The sequence below is a fragment of the Triturus cristatus genome, chromosome 4_2 (genome assembly GCF_964204655.1).
Source record: "Triturus cristatus chromosome 4_2, aTriCri1.1, whole genome shotgun sequence".
Classification (NCBI taxonomy): domain Eukaryota; kingdom Metazoa; phylum Chordata; class Amphibia; order Caudata; family Salamandridae; genus Triturus; species Triturus cristatus.
In genome coordinates this window covers 408,685,341-408,702,586 of record NC_140586.1, presented here as the reverse complement: position 1 = coordinate 408,702,586, position 17,246 = coordinate 408,685,341, and the positions used below count along the sequence as shown (strand labels likewise).

Sequence of the window (17,246 nt, the reverse complement as noted above, 5' to 3'; positions counted from 1 at the left end):
CCAAGAGTTTGTGGTCCAGACCGACGCATCCGAACACGGTATCGGGGCCGTCCTCTCGCAGTTCGACGACAAGGGCATCGATCAGCCCATAGCCTTCATCAGCCGAAGGCTGCTGCCGCAAGAGCAGCGTTGGAGTACTATAGAACGAGAGACCTTTGCCGTAGTCTGGGCCCTCAAGAAACTACGGCCCTACTTGTTCGGAACCCATTTCCGAGTACAGACGGACCACCGGCCCTTGCGGTGGCTAATGCAGATGAGGGGGGAGAACCCCAAGCTACTACGATGGTCCATCTCTCTCCAAGGGATGGATTTCACTGTCGAACATCGCCCCGGGGCGGATCATGCCAACGCCGGCGGCCTGTCCCGGTTCTTCCGCTTCGGCGAGGAGAATCCCCCAGTGGATGGGTAGTTCTCCATGCCTTTCAGCTGGGGGGGACGCGTGTGAGACCGGCCTCACAGCGTTGCCCTCCCAATCATCCAGCCAACCTGCAACCACCCTCAAGACACGACATCTCCGACTCCGGCCGCCCCAGCCACCCAGATCCGAGGGCCGGCCAGAGCCCTGACAGACTCGACACCCTACCACGCATGTCCGACCGAGGGAGCGGGAACCCTCAAGCCAGACCCACAGGCGCCAGCCCAGTCACACCTCGGGTCGCCTTCCCCGGGAAGACTCGATCGGCCACCAGGCCCCTGGGGAACAGGCGCCTCCCCTGCCGAGCGTCTGGGGTCCCTCCCAGACCCACCTGAAAAGACCAAAGAAGTGAGCGGCAGGAAATCCCGCCGAACCCCCTCCGTCACCCCAGTCCCCCCTCTGCGAGGACCCCGGACTTCAAAGAGCAAGCGGAGTATAACAAGGGGTGCCGGAGAAACGAAGAGAGAGAAGACCTGGAACCATCCGAGCCTGCTGACGCTGTCGCGGCTCCTGAACGCTGAAGTCACCTGGGCCTGCTGAGTGACTCGCGGCCTCTTGCTGTTGAACTATCTGAGCCCTGCTGACGAGGTCGCGGCTCCCGAGCACTGAACCACCTGGGCCTGCTGAGTGACTCGCGGCCCCCAGCTATTGAACCATCTGAGCCTTGCTGACGGAATCGCGGCTCCCGAACTCCGACCACCTGTGCCTGCTGAGAGACTCGCGGTGCTCCCCTTGAGGACGACTCGGTAAGAGATCGCCCAGAGACTCGACACCCTCCAGCTCGAGGATTGTGAGCTATCCGCAGGGTATTTCGCAGAGACACTATCTTGAAAGACTGTCCCGCTACCCCCATTCCCCACGACCAATTTGTGGTACGTTGTGCCACGGCTGTACTACTTGCATCTTGGATCATAAAGATCCCTTGAAAATCATCGATAAAAGAACCTATCGTCCTACAAAGAATACGTGTGGTGTCACTCTGTTCGTAGTGTATATCAGGGTGTGCGCGCCTAGTTCGGCCTACGTGGGAGAGGTGGGTCAAAGGGGTGGGCGAGACGGGCATCGAACCCTTTCCAACAGTGTGTGTGTGTGTTTGTGTGTGTGGGGGGTGGGTGTGTGTTTGTGGGTGTGTTTGTGTGTGTGGTTGTGTGTATGTGTGGTTGTGCATGTGAGTGTGGTTGTGTGTGTGTGTGTGTGGTTGTGTGTGTGGGGTTGTGTGTGTGTGGTTGTGTGTGTGTGGTTGTGTGTGTTTCTGTGAGTGTGTGTGTGTTTCTGTGTGTGTGTGGTTGTGTGTGTGTGTGGTTGTGTGTGTGGGTGTGGTTGTGGTTGTGTGGGTGTGGTTGTGTGTGTGGGTCCGGGTGCGGTTGTGGGTGTGGGTGCAGTTGTGGGTGCAGGTGTGGTTGTGTGTGTGGTTGTGTGCGTGCATGTGATTGTGTGGTTGTGTGTGTGGTTGTGTGTGTGTGGTTGTGTGTGTGTGTGGTGTGTGGTTGTGTGTGTGGTTGTGTGTGGTTGTGTATGTGTGGTTGTGTGTGGTTGTGTATGTGTGGTTGTGTGTTTGTGGTTGTGTGTATGTGGTTGTGTGTGTATGTGGGTGTGGTTGTGGGTGCAGTTGTGTGTGTGGTTGTGTGTGTGTGGGGTTGTGTGTGTGGTTGTGTGTGTGTGGTTTTGTGTATTTCTGTGTGTGTGTGTTTCTTTGTGTGTGTGGTTGTGTGTGTGTGGTTGTGTGTGTGGGTGTGGTTGTGGTTGTGTGGGTGTGGGTGTGTGTGTGGGTGCGGGTGCGGTTGTGGGTGCGGGTGCAGTTGTGGGTGTGTGTGTGGTTGTGTGTGTGGTTGTGTGTGTGTGGTTGTGTATGTGGTTGTGTGTGTGGTTGTGTGTGGTTGTGTATGTGTGGTTGTGTGTGGTTGTGTATGTGTGGTTGTGTGTTTGAGGTTGTGTGTATGTGGTTGTGTGTGTATGTGGGTGTGGTTGTGGGTGCGGTTGTGGGTGTGGTTGTAGGTGCGGTTGTGGGTGTGTATGGTTGTGTTTATGTGGTTGTGTGTGTGTGGGGTTGTGTGTGTGGTTGTGTGTGTGGGTGTAGTTGTGGGTGTGGTTGTGGGTGTGGGTGTGGGTGCGGTTGTGGGTGTGTGGTTGTGTGTGGTTGTGTGTCATTGTGTGTGTGGTTGTGGTTATGTGTGGTTGTGTGTGTGGTTGTGGTTGTGTGTGGGTGCGGTTGTGGTTGTGTGTGTGGTTGTGTGTGGGTACGGTTGTGGGTGAGTGTGGGGTTAGATAGGGTTGGGTGACACCGCTACCTTAGAAAGACCGATACCCAGTAATGTGTCTGTTGGACCAGGAGAAGTAGGACATGAACATAATCATGATATTCCTTTGGTCACCCTGGAGTGGAAGTCCCTTCCTGTGTCACTCACTCCAAACATTGTAGAGTCTGAGTCTCAGGCCTGCTCTTTGTAACAGTTAATGAAATCTGTTGCGGAGGAGGTTAGAAGTGGGTTTGCCAATTCCCAAGCTAATCAAAAGGAGATTTGGGTGTTTATGAGGGGCTTGCTGACAAGTTTGAATCTCTAACTGGAAAGCCTAGAACACCTGGCAAGGTAGCTGGGAACTAAAATATTTGGGCATAAAAGTCTGTTGCTTTTTACAAAAACTGGCAGAGCTAAACTCCCACAAAGCAATTAAAAACAAGCATTGGCATAGCCAATAGGTCTCACTTTTGGGACCTTCTAAGTACTTAGTTATGCAGCACAATATCCTTGGTGCAACCACATCAACTGTTGCATGGCTAAACACTTATAAGGTCCCAAAGGCGAGGCCTATTGGCTATGCCAATGCTTGGTGTGGTTGTGTGTGTGTGGTTGTGTGTGTGTGTGTGTGTGCTTGTGTGTGTGTGTGTGGTTGTGTGTGTGTGTATGGGGTTGTGTGTGTGTGGTTGTGTGTGTGGTTGTGTGTGTGTGGGGTTGTGTGTGTTTGTGTGGCTGTATGTGTTTGTGTGAGTGTGTGTGGGTGTGTGTGTGTGTGTTTGTGTGTGGGGTGGGTGGGTGTGTGTTTGTGGGTGTGTTTGTGTGTGTGGTTGTTTGTATGTGTGGTTGTGCATGTGAGTGTGGTTGTGTGTGTGTGTGTGGTTGTGTGTGTGGGGTTGTGTGTGTGTGGTTGTGTGTGTTTCTGAGTGTGTGTGTGTTTCTGTGTGTGTGTGGTTGTGTGTGTGTGTGGTTGTGTGTGTGGGTGTGGTTGTGGTTGTGTTGGTGTGGGTATGGTTGTGTGTGTGGGTGTGGGTGCGGTTGTGGGTGCGGGGGCAGTTGTGGATGCAGGTGTGGTTGTGTGTGTGGTTGTGTGTTTGGTTGTGTGTGTGGTTGTGTGTGTGCATGTGATTGTGTGAGGTTGTGTGTATGGTTGTGTGTGTGTGGTTGTGTGTGTGTGTGGTGTGTGGTTGTGTGTGTGGTTGTGTGTGGTTGTGTATGTGTGGTTGTTTGTGGTTGTGTATGTGTGGTTGTGTGTTTGTGGTTGTGTGTATGTGGTTGTGTGTGTATGTGGGTGTGGTTGTGGGTGCGGTTGTGTGTGTGGTTGTGTGTGTATGGGGTTGTGTGTGTGTGGTTGTGTGTGTGTGGTTGTGTGTGTTTCTGTATGTGTGTGTGTGTTTCTGTGTGTGTGTGGTTGTGTGTGTGTGTGGTTGTGTGTGTGGGTGTGGTTGTGGTTGTGTGGGTGTGGGTGTGGTTGTGTGTGTGGGTGCGGGTGCGGTTGTGGGTGCGGGTGCAGTTATAGGTGCAGGTGTGGTTGTGTGTGTGGTTGTGTGTGTGGTTGTGTGTGTGCGTGTGATTGTGTGTGGTTGTGTGTGTGGTTGTGTGTGTGTGGTTGTGTGTGTGTGTGGTGTGTGGTTGTGTGTGTGGTTGTGTGTGGTTGTGTATGTGTGGTTTTGTGTGGTTGTGTATGTGTGGTTGTGTGTTTGTGGTTGTGTGTATGTGGTTGTGTGTGTATGTGGGTATGGTTGTGGGTGCGGTTGTGGGTGTGGTTGTGGGTGCGGTTATGGGTGTGTATGGATGTGTTTATGTGGTTGTGTGTGTGTGGGGTTTTGTGTGTGGTTGTGTGTGGTTGTGTGTGTGGTTGTGTGTGTGGGTGTAGTTGTGGGTGTGGTTGTGGGTGTGGGTGTGGGTGCAGTTGTGGGTGTGTGGTTGTGTGTGGTTGTGTGTCATTGTGTGTGTGGTTGTAGTTATGTGTGTGGTTGTGTGTGGTTGTGTGTGTGGTTGTGGTTGTGTGTGGGTGCGGTTGTGGTTGTGTGTGTGGTTGTGTGTGGGTACGGTTGTGTGTGGGTGTGGTTGTGGGTGTGTGTGGGGTTAGATATGGTTGGGTGTGTGGTTGTGTGTGTGTGTGTGGTTATGTGTGTGGTTGTGTGTGTGGTTGTATGTGTGGTTGTGTGTGTGGTTGTGTGTGCGCGGTTGTGTTTGGTTGTGTGTGTGGTTGTGTGTATGGTTGTGTGTGGTTGTGTGGGTGTGGTTGTGTGGTGGTGGTTGTGTGTGGTTGTGTGTGTGTGGTTGTATGTGTGGTTGTGTGTGGGGTTGTGTGTGGTTATGTGTGTGTGTAGTTGTGTGTGTGGTTGTGTGTGTGGTTGTGTGTGTGCGGTTGTGTGTGGTTGTGTGTGTGTTTGTGTGTATGGTTGTGTGAGTGTGTGTGGTTGTGTGTGTATGTGGTTGTGTGGTTGTGGTTGTGTGTGGTTGTGGTTGTGTGTGTGTGGTTGTATGTGCGGTTTTGTGTGTGGTTGTGTGTGTGGTTGTGTGTGGTTGTGTGTGTGCGGTTGTGTGTGGTTGTGTGTGTGGTTGTGTGTATGGTTGTGTGTATGGTTGTGTGTGTGTGGTTGTGTGTGAGTGTGGTTGTGTTGTTGTGGTTGTATGTGGTTGTGGTTGTGTGGTTGTGTGTGGTTGTGGTTGTGTGTGGTTGTGATAGTGTGTGTGGTTGTGTGTGTGTGGTTGTGTGTGTGGGGTTGTGAGTGTGGTTGTGTGTGTGGTTGTGTGTATGGGGTTGTGTGTATGTGGTTGTGTATGTGTGGTTGTGTGTGTGGTTGTGGTTGCGTCTGTGTGTGGTTGTGTGTGGTTGTGGTTGTGTGTATGGTTGAGTGTGGTTGTGTGTGTGGTTGTTTGTGTGGGTGTGGTTGTGGGTGTGTGGGTGGTTGTGTGTGTGTGGTTGTGTGTGTGCAGTTGTGTGTGGTAGTGTGTGTGGTTGTGTGTGTGTGGGTGTGTGTATGGTTGTGTGTATGTTTGTGTGTGTGTGGTTGTGGTTGAATGTGGTTGTGTGGGTGTGTGGTTGGGTGTGGTTGTGGTTGTGTGTGGTTGTGGTTTTGTGTGTGTGGTTGTGCGTGGTTGTGGTTGTGTGTGTGGTTGTGTGTGTGTGGGGGGGGTTGTGGGGGTGGTTGTATGTGTGTGGTTGTGTGTGTGTGTGGTTGAGTGTGTGTGGTTGTGTGTGTGGGGTTGTGTGTGTGTGGTTGTGTGTGTGTGGTTGGGTGTTTGGTTGTGTGGTTGTGTGTGGTTGTGTGATTGTGTGTGCGGTTGTGGTTGTGTGTGTGTGTGTGGTTGTGTATGTGTGGTTGTGGTTGTGTTTGTGTGTGGTTGTGTGTGTGGTTGTGGTTATGTGTGTGGTTGAGTGTGGTTGTGTGTGTGGTTGTTTGTGTGGTTGTGGTTGTGTGTGTGTGGTTGTGTGTGTGGTTGTGTCGGTGTGGTTGTGTGTGTGCGGTTGTGTGTGGTTGTGTGTGTGGTTGTGTGTATGGTTGCGTGTGTGTGGTTGTGTGTGTGTGGTTGTAGGTGGTTGTGATTGTGTGTGTGGTTGTTTGTGGTTGTGGTTGTGTGTGGTTGGGGTTGTGTATGTGTGCTTGTGTGTGGTTGTGGTTGTGTGTGTGTGGTTGTGTGTGGGGGTTGTGTGTGTGGTAGTGTGTGTGTGGTTGTGTGTGTGTGGTTGTGTGTGTGTGGTTGTGTGGTTGTGTGTGTGGTTGTGTGATTGTTCGGGTGGCTGTGTGTGTGTGGTTGTGTGTGGTTGTGTGTGTGGTATTGGTTGTGTGTGTGTGGTTGTGTGTGTGGTTGTGTGTGTGTGGTTGTGTGTGTGGTTGTGTGTGTGGTTTTGTGGCTGTGTGTGTGGTTGTGTGGTTGTGGTTGTGTGGTTGTGTGTGTGTGGTTGTGGTTGTGTGTGTGTGTTTGTGTGTGTGGTTGTGGTTGTGTGTGTGCGGTTGTGTGTGTGGTTTGTGTGTGGTTGTGTGTGTGGTTGTGGATGTGGATGTGGTTTTGTGTGGTTATGTGTGTTGGGGTGAGGTTGTGTGTGGTTGTGTGTGCATGGTTGTGTGTGTGGTTGTGTGTGTGTGGTTGTATGTGTGGTTGTGTGTGTGGTTGTGTGTGTGGTTGTGGTTGTGTGGGTGTAGTTGTGGGTGTCGTTGTGGGTGTGGGTGTGGTTGTGTGGGTAAGGTTGTGTCAGTGTGGTTGTGGGTGTGGTTGTGTGGGTGTGGTTGTGGGTGTAGTTGTGGGTGTGTGGTTGTGTGAGGTTGTGTGTGGTTGTGTGTGGTTGTGTGGGTTTGGTTGTGTGCTTGGTTGTGGGTGTGGTTGTGTATGTGGTTGTGGTTGTGTGTGTGTGTGGTTGTGGTTGTGTGTGTGGTTGTGTGTGTGGTTCTGTATGTGGTTGTGTGTGTGTGGTTGTGTTTGTGGTTGTGTGGTTGTTTGTGTGTGGTTGTGTGTGTACGGTTGTGTGTGGGTGTGGTTGTGTGGGTGTGGGTGTGTGGGTGTGGTTGTGTTTGTGTGGTTGTGTGTGGGTGTGGTTGTGTGGGTATGGTTGTGTGGTTGGGGTTGTGGGTGTGGTTGTGTGGTGGTGGGGTTGGGTGTGGTTGTGTGTGGTTGTGGTTGTGTGTGTGTGTGTGGTTGTGGGTGTGGTTGTGTGGGTTTGGTTGTGTGTGTGGTTGTGTGTGTGGTTGTGTATGTGGTTGTGGTTGTGTGTGTGTGGTTGTGTGTGTGATTGTGTGTATGGTTGTGTGGTTATGTGTGTGGTTGTGTGTGTGTGGTTGTGTGTGTATGGTTGTGTGTGTGTGGTTGTGTGTGTGGTTGTGGATGTGTGTGTGTGGTTGTGTGTGTGGTTGTGATTGTGTGTGTGGTTGTGGTCGTGTGTGGTTGTGTGTGTGGTTGTGTGTGTGGGTGTGGTTGTGTGGGTGGGGTTGTGTGTGTGTGGTTGTGTGTGTGTGGTTGTGTGTGTGTGTGGTTGTGTGTGTGGTTGTGTGTGTGTGGCTTTGTGTGTGTGGTTTTGTGTGTGTGGTTGTGTGTATGGTTGTGTGGTTGTGTGTGTGTGGTTGCGGTTGTGTGTGTGTGGTTGTATGTGTGGTTGTGGTTGTGTGTGTGTGGTTGTGTGTGTGGTTGTGTTTGTATGTGGTTGTGTGTGTAGGTGTGGTTGTGTGTGGTTGTGTGTGTATGGTTGTGTGTGTGTGGTTGTGTGTATGTGGTTGTGTGAGGTTGTGTGTGTGGTTGTGTGCGTGGTTGTGTATGGTTGTGTGTATGGTTGTGGGTGTAGTTGTGTGTGTGGTTGTGGGTGTGATTGTGTGGGTGTGGTTGTGTAGGTGTGGTTGTGGGTGTGGTTGTGCGGGTGTCGTTGTGGGTGTGGTTGTGGGTATGGTTGTATGGTTGTGTGTGGTTGTGGTTGTGTGTGTGTGTGTGTGTGTGTGTGGTTCAGGGTGTGGTTGAGTTGGTGTGGTTGTGTGTGTGTGGTTGTGTGTGGATATGGTTGTGTGGGTGTGGTTGTGTGGGTGTGGTTGTGTGTGTGGTTATGTGGTTGTGTGTGTGGTTGTGTGTGTGGTTGTGTGTGTGGTTGTGTGTGTGTGTGGCTGTGTGTGTGGTTGTGGTTGTGTGTGTGTGTGGTTGTCTGTGTGGTTGTGTGTGTGGGTGTGATTGTGTGTGGTTGTGTGTGTGGGTGTGGTTGTGTGTGGTTGTGTGTGTATGTTTGTGGGTGTGGTTGTGTGGGTGGGGTTTTGTGTGTGTGTGGTTGTGTGTGTGTGGTTGTGTGTGTGGTTGTGGGTGTGGTTGTGTGTGTGGGTATGTGGGTGTGATTGTGTGGGTGTGGTTGTGGGTATAGTTGTGTGGGTGTGGATATAGTTGTGGGTGTGGTTGTGTGGTTGTGTGTAGTTGTGTGTGGTTGTAGTTGTGTGTGTGTGGTTGTGGGTGTGGTTGTGTGGGTGTGGTTGTGTTTGTGTGGTTGTGTATGGGTATGGTTATGTGGGTGTGGTTGTGTGAGTATGGTTGTGGGTGTGGTTGTGTGGTGGCATGGTTGTGTGTGGTTGTGTGTGGTTGTGGTTGTGTGTGGTTGTGGGTGTGGTTGTGTGGGTGTGGTTGTGTAGGTGTGGTTGTGGGTGTGGTTGTGTGGGTGTCGTTGTGGGTGTGGTTGTGGGTATGGTTGTGTGGTTGTGTGTGGTTGTGTGTGTGTGTGTGGTTCAGGGTGTGGTTGTGTTGGTGTGGTTGTGTGTGTGGTTGTGTGTGGGTATGGTTGTGTGGGTGTGGTTGTGTGGGTGTGGTTGTGGGTATAGTTGTGTGGGTGTGGATATAGTTGTGGGTGTGGTTGTGTGGTTGTGTGTAGTTGTGTGTGGTTGTAGTTGTGTGTGTGTGGTTGTGGGTGTGGTTGTGTGGGTGTAGTTGTGTTTGTGTGGTTGTGTATGGGTATGGTTATGTGGGTGTGGTTGTGTGGGTATGGTTGTGGGTGTGGTTGTGTGGTGGTGTGGTTGTGTGTGGTTGTGTGTGGTTGTGGTTGTGTGTGGTTGTGGGTGTGGTTGTGTGTGTGTGGTTGTGTAGGTGTGGTTGTGGGTGTGGTTGTGTGGGTGTCGTTGTGGGTGTGGTTGTGGGTATGGTTGTGTGGTTGTGTGTGGTTGTGTGTGTGTTTGTGGTTCAGGGTGTGGTTGTGTTGGTGTGGTTGTGTGTGTGGTTGTGTGTGGGTATGGTTGTGTGGGTGTGGTTGTGTGGGTGTGGTTGTGTGGGTGTGGTTCTGTGTGTGTGGTTATGTGGTTGTGTGTGTGGTTGTGTGTGTGAGGTTATGTGGTTGTGTGTGTGGTTGTGTGTGTGGTTGTGGTTGTGTGTGTGTGTGGTTGTCTGTGTGGTTGTGTGTGTGTGGTTGTGATTGTGTGTGGTTGTGTGTGTGGGTGTGGTTGTGTGTGTATGGTTGTGTGTTTGGTTTGGTGTGTGGGGGGTTTTGTGTGTGTGGTTGTGTGTGTGGTTGTGGGTGTGGTTATGTGGGTGTGGTTGTTTGTGTGGGTGTGTGGGTGTGATTGTGTGGTTGTGGTTGTGGGTGTAGTTGTGTGGGTGTGGTTGTGCGTGTGGTTGTGGGTGTGGTTGTGTGGTTGTGTATAGTTGTGTGTGGTTGTGGTTGTGTGTGTGGTTGTGGGTGTGGTTGTGTGGGTGTGGTTGTGTTTGTGTGGCTGTGTATGGGTATGGTTGTGTGGGTGTGGTTGTGTGGGTATGGTTGTGGGTGTGGTTGTGTGGTGGCGTGGTTGTGTGTGGTTGTGGTTGTGTGTGTGGTTGTGGGTGTGGTTGTGTGGGTGTGGTTGTGTGTGTGGTTGTGGTTGTGGTTGTGTGTGTGATTGTGGTTGTGTGTGTGGTTATGTGTGTGGTTGTGTGTGTGGTTGTGTGGTTGTGTGTGTGTGGTTGTGTGTTTGTGGTTGTGTGGTTGTGTGTGTGGTTGTGTGTGTATGGTTGTGTGGTTGTGTGTGGTTGTGTAGTTGTGTGTGTGAGTGGTTGTGTGTGTGGTTGTGGTTGTGTGTGTGGTTGTGGTTGTGTGTGGTTGTGGGTGTGGTTGTGCATTTGTGGTTGTGTGTGTGTGTGTGGTTGTGTGTGTGTGTGTGGCTGTGTGTGTGGTTGTGTGTATATGGTTGTGTGGTTGTGTGTGTGGTTGTGGTTGTGTGTGTGTGGTTGTGGTTGTGTGTGTGGTTGTGGTTGTGTGTGTTTGGTTGTGTGTGTGGTTGTGGTTGTGTGTGTGGTTGTGTGTGGGTGTGGTTGTGTGTGGTTGTGTGTGTATGTGTTAGACGGCGACCTCAGAGGAGCCCGGAAGGGGGTCCTGACTTCCCTGAGTCCCACCCGTGTAGTATTGTAGCCGGGCACTGGCGGGAGATTCCCCAGGGGGGGGAATCTCGCAACTATGATCGTACGTCTGGCACCACACGACACAGAGAGACCACACTGGGTATTCTCAGAACAAGCTTTATCAAATAGGTATCACTGCAAATATGTACAAGGTGAGCACGGGCTCAAGAGTCTCGGAAAGGTAGGGGGTAGCGGGACTGTCTCTGGTAACGGTTCAAAGCAGGGACGTATCCGGCGCACAGCTCACAATCCTCGAGCTGGGGGATACGTGGTCGGAGTTGGGGTCCGGCGGGACCGTGAGAGTCTGGGGGAGCCGCGAGTCACTCAGCAGGGCTCAGGTGAGTTCCAGTTCCAGGAGCCGCGACCACGTCAGCAGGCTCTCGTGGTTCCAGCGTCGAATCTGCCGGACAGTCTCAGAGCACCCCTTGTTATAGGTCGACCCTGCTTTGATGTCCGGAGTCTGCGCAGGCAGGGGTCTTGTCACCTGGGGGCCGCTTGTCGGGGTTTCCTGCTATTGTCTTTTGATCCTTTCAGGGCCGGGTCGGGAGGAGTCCCAGACACCCAGCAGGCACGGAGCCAGCCCGCAGGGAGGCCGGAGGGCCGATCGAAACCCATCGTCCCAGGGGAGTTCAGAGGTGCGATAGAAACTGCTCCTCCCTCTCTCATCCCCTGGAAGCGTGATGTCCTCCAGCCGGAGTGGCGCCTCTAGGCCCGGGTCGCGCTGGGGCCGGGCGGCCATCTTGTTGCAGGGAGTGGGCACGCGGGCCCGGGGTGGCCGAAGGGAGAGAGGCCATGGACGGGGATGTCCGGAGTTGGCGCAGGTGTCCTGGTGGGAAAGGTCGGCTGGGCCGCGTGCTAGGGCTGCAGGCACCAGGTTTCGGTGGTGCGGGGGCACGGAGGGCCATCCTACGAGGCCGGGTCCAACACGCGTCCCCCCCAGCTGAAAGCCGGAGAGAACTGCCCATCACCTTGGGGGGTTCTCTTCGCTGAGGCGGAAGAACCGGGAGAGGCCGTCCGCGTTGGCGTGGTCCGTACCAGGGCGGTGTTCTACGGTGAAGTCCATTCCCTGGAGGGAGATTGACCACCGCAGTAGCTTGGGGTTTTCTCCTCGCATCTGCATGAGCCATCGCAAGGGCCGATGGTCAGTTTGGACCCTGAAATGAGTGCCGAACAGGTAGGGTCGTAGTTTTTTGAGTGCCCAGACCACGGCAAAGGCTTCGCGCTCTATGGTGCTCCATTTCTGTTCTCGGGGTAGCAGCCGCCGACTGAGGAAGGCGACGGGCTGGTCTAGGCCTTGATCATTCACTTGGGACAGGACGGCCCCAATGCCATGCTCGGAGGCATCGGTCTGGACTATGAACTCCTTGGTGTAGTCGGGAGCCTGGAGGACGGGGGCCGTGCACATGGCCTTTTTTAGAGCATCGAAAGCTTCCTGGCAGGCAGCCGTCCATTGCACCTTCTTTGGCTGTTTTTTAGACGTGAGTTCAGTGAGAGGGCCGACCAGGCTGCCATATCCCCGAATGAATCGGCGGTAGTAGCCCGTGAGTCCCAGAAGGGCCCGGACTTCCGTTTGGGTGATGGGTGGGTCCCAGGCCAGGATGGCGTCGATCTTTGGCTGTAGAGGAGCGACCTGGCCACTCCCGACTTGGTGCCCCAGGTAGACTACGGATCCTTGCCCGATCTGGCACTTGCTGGCTTTTACGGTGAGGCCTGCCTGGTGCAGGGCGGTTAGCACTCTCCGGAGGTGTTGGAGGTGCTCACTCCACTCTGAACTGAAGACAGCGATGTCGTCCAGGTAGGCCGCGCTGAACTGTTCTAGTCCGGCCAGGACCCTATTTACCAGTCTCTGGAAAGTGGCCGGGGCATTTTTCATCCCGAAGGGCATCACGCGGAAGCGGTAGTGCCCATCGGGGGTGGAGAAAGCAGACCTCTCCTTGGCCCCTTCGGTGAGCGCAATCTGCCAGTAGCCGCAGGTGAGGTCGAAAGTGCTGAGGAACAGGGCGGCCCCTAGTCGGTCAATGAGCTCGTCGGCTCGTGGAATGGGGTGGGCATCGGCTCGGGTAACGTCATTGAGCCCCCGGTAATCCACGCAGAACCGGAGCTCGGGGGCGACACCGGGGGCGGCTGCCTTCGGAACCAGGACCACGGGGCTGGCCCAGGGACTGTCAGAGGGCTCGATCACACCCAGGGTCAACATCTTCGAGACTTCGGCTTGAATACAGGACCGGACCCGGTCAGGAACCCGGTAGGCTCGGTGTCTCACCGGCGGGCTGTCCCCGGTGTCCACATCGTGAACACACCAGTTGGTGACCCGGGGGGTCAGGGAGAAGAGGTCAGAAAATTGTCTGAGGAGCTGGCGGCAGTCCGCTTGTTGCTGGGCAGTGAGGGCTGGGGAGAGGTTCACCCCCTCCACGGAGCCATCCTGCTCCTTGACACACAGGAGGTCCGGGAGGGGATCCGACTCATCTTCGGCCCCGTCATCGGTGGCCAGCAGGAGGCTCAGTTCTGTCCGCACGAAGTGAGGCTTGAGGCGGTTCACGTGCAGGACCCGGAGGGGATCCCGAGGCGACTGGACGTCCACCAAGTAGGTGACTTGGCTCTTCCTCTCGACCACTTTGTAGGGCCCAGTCCATCGGTCCTGGAGAGCGCCAGGCTTCACGGGGGCCATGACCCACACCTGCTGGCCCGGCTGGAACTCGACCAGAGTAGCATTCTGGTCGTACCAGCGCTTCATTTCTTCTTGACTCGCCTCCAGGTTGGCCTCGGCCAGTTCTCGGAACCTCCTGGTCTGGTTCCGGAGGGCCAGGACATATTGGAACACATCTCGGGGGGTGGTCTGGGGTGCTGCCTCCCACCCTTCCTTAACCAAACTGAGGGGACCTCGGACGGGGTGCCCATAGAGTAATTCAAACGGGCTGAACCCTAAGGACTTCTGGGGGACCTCCCGGTAAGCGAACAAGAGGCAGGGGAGCAGGACGTCCCACTTACGCCGGAGGGGCTCTTCTAGGCCAGCGATCATCCCTTTCAAAGTCCTATTAAACCTCTCTACTAGGCCGTTCCCTTGGGGATGGTACGGGGTGGTGAACTTATAGGACACCCCACATTGTTGCCACAGGGACGTCATATACCTGGATATAAAATTAGTGCCGCGATCGCTCACGACCTCGCGGGGGAAACCCACCCTGGAGAAGATCCCCATCAGGGCCCGGCCCACCACGGGGGCCGTAATGGTGCGCAGGGGAATAGCCTCTGGGTAGCGGGTGGCGTGGTCCACTAGGACCAAGATGAAACGGTGACCTTGGGAGGTGGGGGGGTCCAGTGGCCCCACGATGTCGATCCCGACTCGTTCGAAGGGGGTACTGACGACCGGGAAGGGTTGGAGGGGAGCCTTGCGCTTCCCCCCACTCTTCCCACTGGCTTGGCACGTGGGGCAGGACTTGCAGTGTGCCTCTACCGCTGCTTTCATCTTAGGCCAATAAAAATGGGTCACGAGACGGCTGTAGGTCTTGTCCTGACCCAGGTGACCGGCGAGGGGGACATCGTGGGCTAAGCCCAGGAGGAAATCCCGGAAGCGGAGGGGTACCACCAGTACCCGTCCGGATCCCAGCTCCACTGATTTCTGCTCACTATACAGGACGTCATTCTCCCAATAGATTCGGTGCGTTCCGGTCTGGTCACCTGCGGCTTGGCCCTCGGCCTGGCGCCGCAGCCCGACCAGGGAAAGACAGGTGGCTTGCTCCCGGCAAAATTCTTCTCGGGTGGGCCCGCCCTCGTGGCGCCAATGGGCCAACTCGGGTAGATCCCCCAACTCGGGGACCGGGGCGGGGTCGGATGGTGCGGGTTCGTCGCTGGCGACGGACCCTTCCGATGGGGGAACGGGAGGACCCTCGGCGGGGACGGTGCTGGCTACTTCGACCGGGGTGCTCTCGACTTCTCTCCGGGGAGTGAGTCGGGCTGTCATAGAACGGGTGGTGGCACACACCCACTCGGGGAGTCCCATCATTCCTAGGTGGGCCTTGCGCTCTACGTGCTTCCAGGGAGAACTCTCCAGGTCGTTCCCTAAGAGGCAGTCGACCGGCTGGGAGGTTCTTACGGCCACCTTGAGTTTACCTATCACCCCTCCCCACTCAAATGGCACCAGGGCTACCTGACACATACTTTCCCTATTGTCTGCAGATATTACGGGGCAAAAGACATTGGGGAGGATCTGCTCCTCGGGAACTAGGTGCCTGAGGACACCGGTGATACTGGCCCCGGTGTCCCGCAGGGCCTCTACCTGGTGGCCATTGATCTTGACGAGCTGCCCATATTTCTGTGTGTTGGACGGTAGGAGGCTACCAGGGATCATTTCCCTATCTCCCAGGGATACCAGGGCCATAGCGGCGGGTTCCCACTCCTCGGCTTCCTCAACCTCCTCCCAGGGCTACGTTGGCTATCTGTCTCGCAGGGGTGACTTGGGTGGCCATGGGGCACTCTGGGTCATTGGCGTAGTGCCCGGGTTTCTGGCAACGAAAACATGTGACGGTCACCCGGTGTCCTCGTCTCCCAGGGGGCCCTGTTACTGGTGGGGGGGGCGCCGGGAAAGGTGGAGGTGGTGTCTTCGGGGGGCTAGGCTGGGACTCCCTCGGCCCTCCCTGGTTCCCTCCCCCTCTCTGGCGGGGTGGTCCCTGACTGGTTCGGGGGTACTCTCCTACCATGCCCCGGGAGACCCGGGTGTTGGTCCAGCGGTCGGCCTCCACGGCCAGCTTCCGGGGATCTGTGAGCTTGCTATCCAGCAGATGTTGACGTAGCTCTACGAAGCAGTTCGCAGCCAGATGTTCCCATAACATGAGGTCAGTGAGTTCGGCAAGGGTGGTGACCTTGCTGCCCTTGACCCACCCATCGAAGGCCCGACTAAAAAAGTTTACATACTCCACCCAGGTGGTGCCCGGGATCTTCCTGCAGTCCCGGAACCGTTGGCGGTACATTTCTGGGGTGAGGCCGTATCTTGTGAGGAGAGCCTCTTTCATGTGGCTGTAGGAGGTCTGCAGGGAGAGGGGTAGGTCGAGCAGGGTGTCCCTTCCTTCGCTCAGAAACCGTCCCCACAACCCCGCCCCCCAGTCCTTCTGTGGAATCCGATGGGAGGTCATGGCGACCTCGTAGGCCCGAAACCATTGCTGAATGTCATCGTTTTTATAATATTCTTTGACCACATCCTTGGGGATGTGGACCTTCTGTTCCGCTGGGGGGGCCGTCTCTCGGTTCCCCGAGGGCCTCCCGTCCTCATTTCGGGCCTTGAGCTCGAGTTCCTTTAAGCTCCGTTCGTGCTCCAGTTGGAGCTTTCTTCCTTCGTGCTCCCGTTGGAGCTTCTTTTCTTCCAGTTCGCCTTGTACACGCATTTGCTCTACTGCTAGCTTTTTCTCCGCTAACTTCAATTCGCCCTCGATTTTGAGTTTGGCTAACTCGAGTTCATGACTGCGGCTTCTCTCTCTGTCCGCGAGCTCTTCCGGGGATAGGCCCCCGTCTGGTACGATGCCTCGCACCTGATTGCTACTGCTTTCACTTTGGGGGGGTTCGGCCTCGTCGGGGCGCTCCCCCGTGCCTTCCGAGCGGGAGGCCCCGGTCTCCACCCAAGTTTTCAGGGCTTTCTGCAAGTCTTCCTTAGTGTTGAGGCCAGTGGTAGCGATTTTAAGTTCTTTGCAAAATTGTTTTAGCTCTTTGTGTGTGTATTCTTCCAGATGCTCCACCTGGAACACTCTGTTGGCGTTGGTTTCTGCGGAGCTCGTGGCGCTTCCTTCTGCCATCTTTGTTGGTCGTGCGTCCGTTGTTCACTGTACGATCTCTAGGTGATGGGCCCGAATCCCGTCGCTTGCCACCAATGTTAGACGGCGACCTCAGAGGAGCCCGGAAGGGGGTCCTGACTTCCCTGAGTCCCACCCGTGTAGTATTGTAGCCGGGCACTGGCGGGAGATTCCCCAGGGGGGGGAATCTCGCAACTATGATCGTCCGTCTGGCACCACACGACACAGAGAGACCACACTGGGTATTCTCAGAACAAGCTTTATCAAATAGGTATCACTGCAAATATGTACAAGGTGAGCACGGGCTCAAGAGTCTCGGAAAGGTAGGGGGTAGCGGGACTGTCTCTGGTAACGGTTCAAAGCAGGGACGTATCCGGCGCACAGCTCACAATCCTCGAGCTGGGGGATACGTGGTCGGAGTTGGGGTCCGGCGGGACCGTGAGAGTCTGGGGGAGGCGCGAGTCACTCAGCAGGGCTCAGGTACCAGTTCGGAGGTCTTACGTTCTTCAGGGAGCCGCGAGTCACTCAGCAGGGCTCAGGTACCAGTTCGGAGGTCTTACGTTCTTCAGGGAGCCGCGAGTCACTCAGCAGGGCTCAGGTACAAGTTCGGAGGTCTTACGATCTTCAGGGAGCCGCGAGTCACTCAGCAGCGCTCAGGTACAAGTTCGGAGGTCTTACGATCTTCAGGGAGCCGCGAGTCACTCAGCAGGGCTCAGGTGAGTTCCAATTCCAGGAGCCGCGACCACGTCAGCAGGCTCTCGTGGTTCCAGCGTCGAATCTGCCGGACAGTCTCAGAGCACCCCTTGTTATAGGTCGACCCTGCTTTGATGTCCGGAGTCTGCGCAGGCAGGGGTTTTGTCACCTGGGGGCCGCTTGTCGGGGTTTCCTGCTATTGTCTTTTGATCCTTTCAGGGCCAGGTCGGGAGGAGTCCCAGACACCCAGCAGGCACGGAGCCAGCCCGCAGGGAGGCCGGAGGGCCGATC

The 17,246-nt window shown here is 55.2% G+C and overlaps 1 protein-coding gene across 1 annotated transcript in view; it reads right to left on the bottom strand.

The window, feature by feature from the left end:
- The window catches only part of LOC146833945 (uncharacterized), a 747,002-nt gene that overhangs the window by 224,713 nt on the left and 505,043 nt on the right, over positions 1–17,246 (bottom strand). The gene's annotated exons all lie outside the window — the stretch shown is intronic.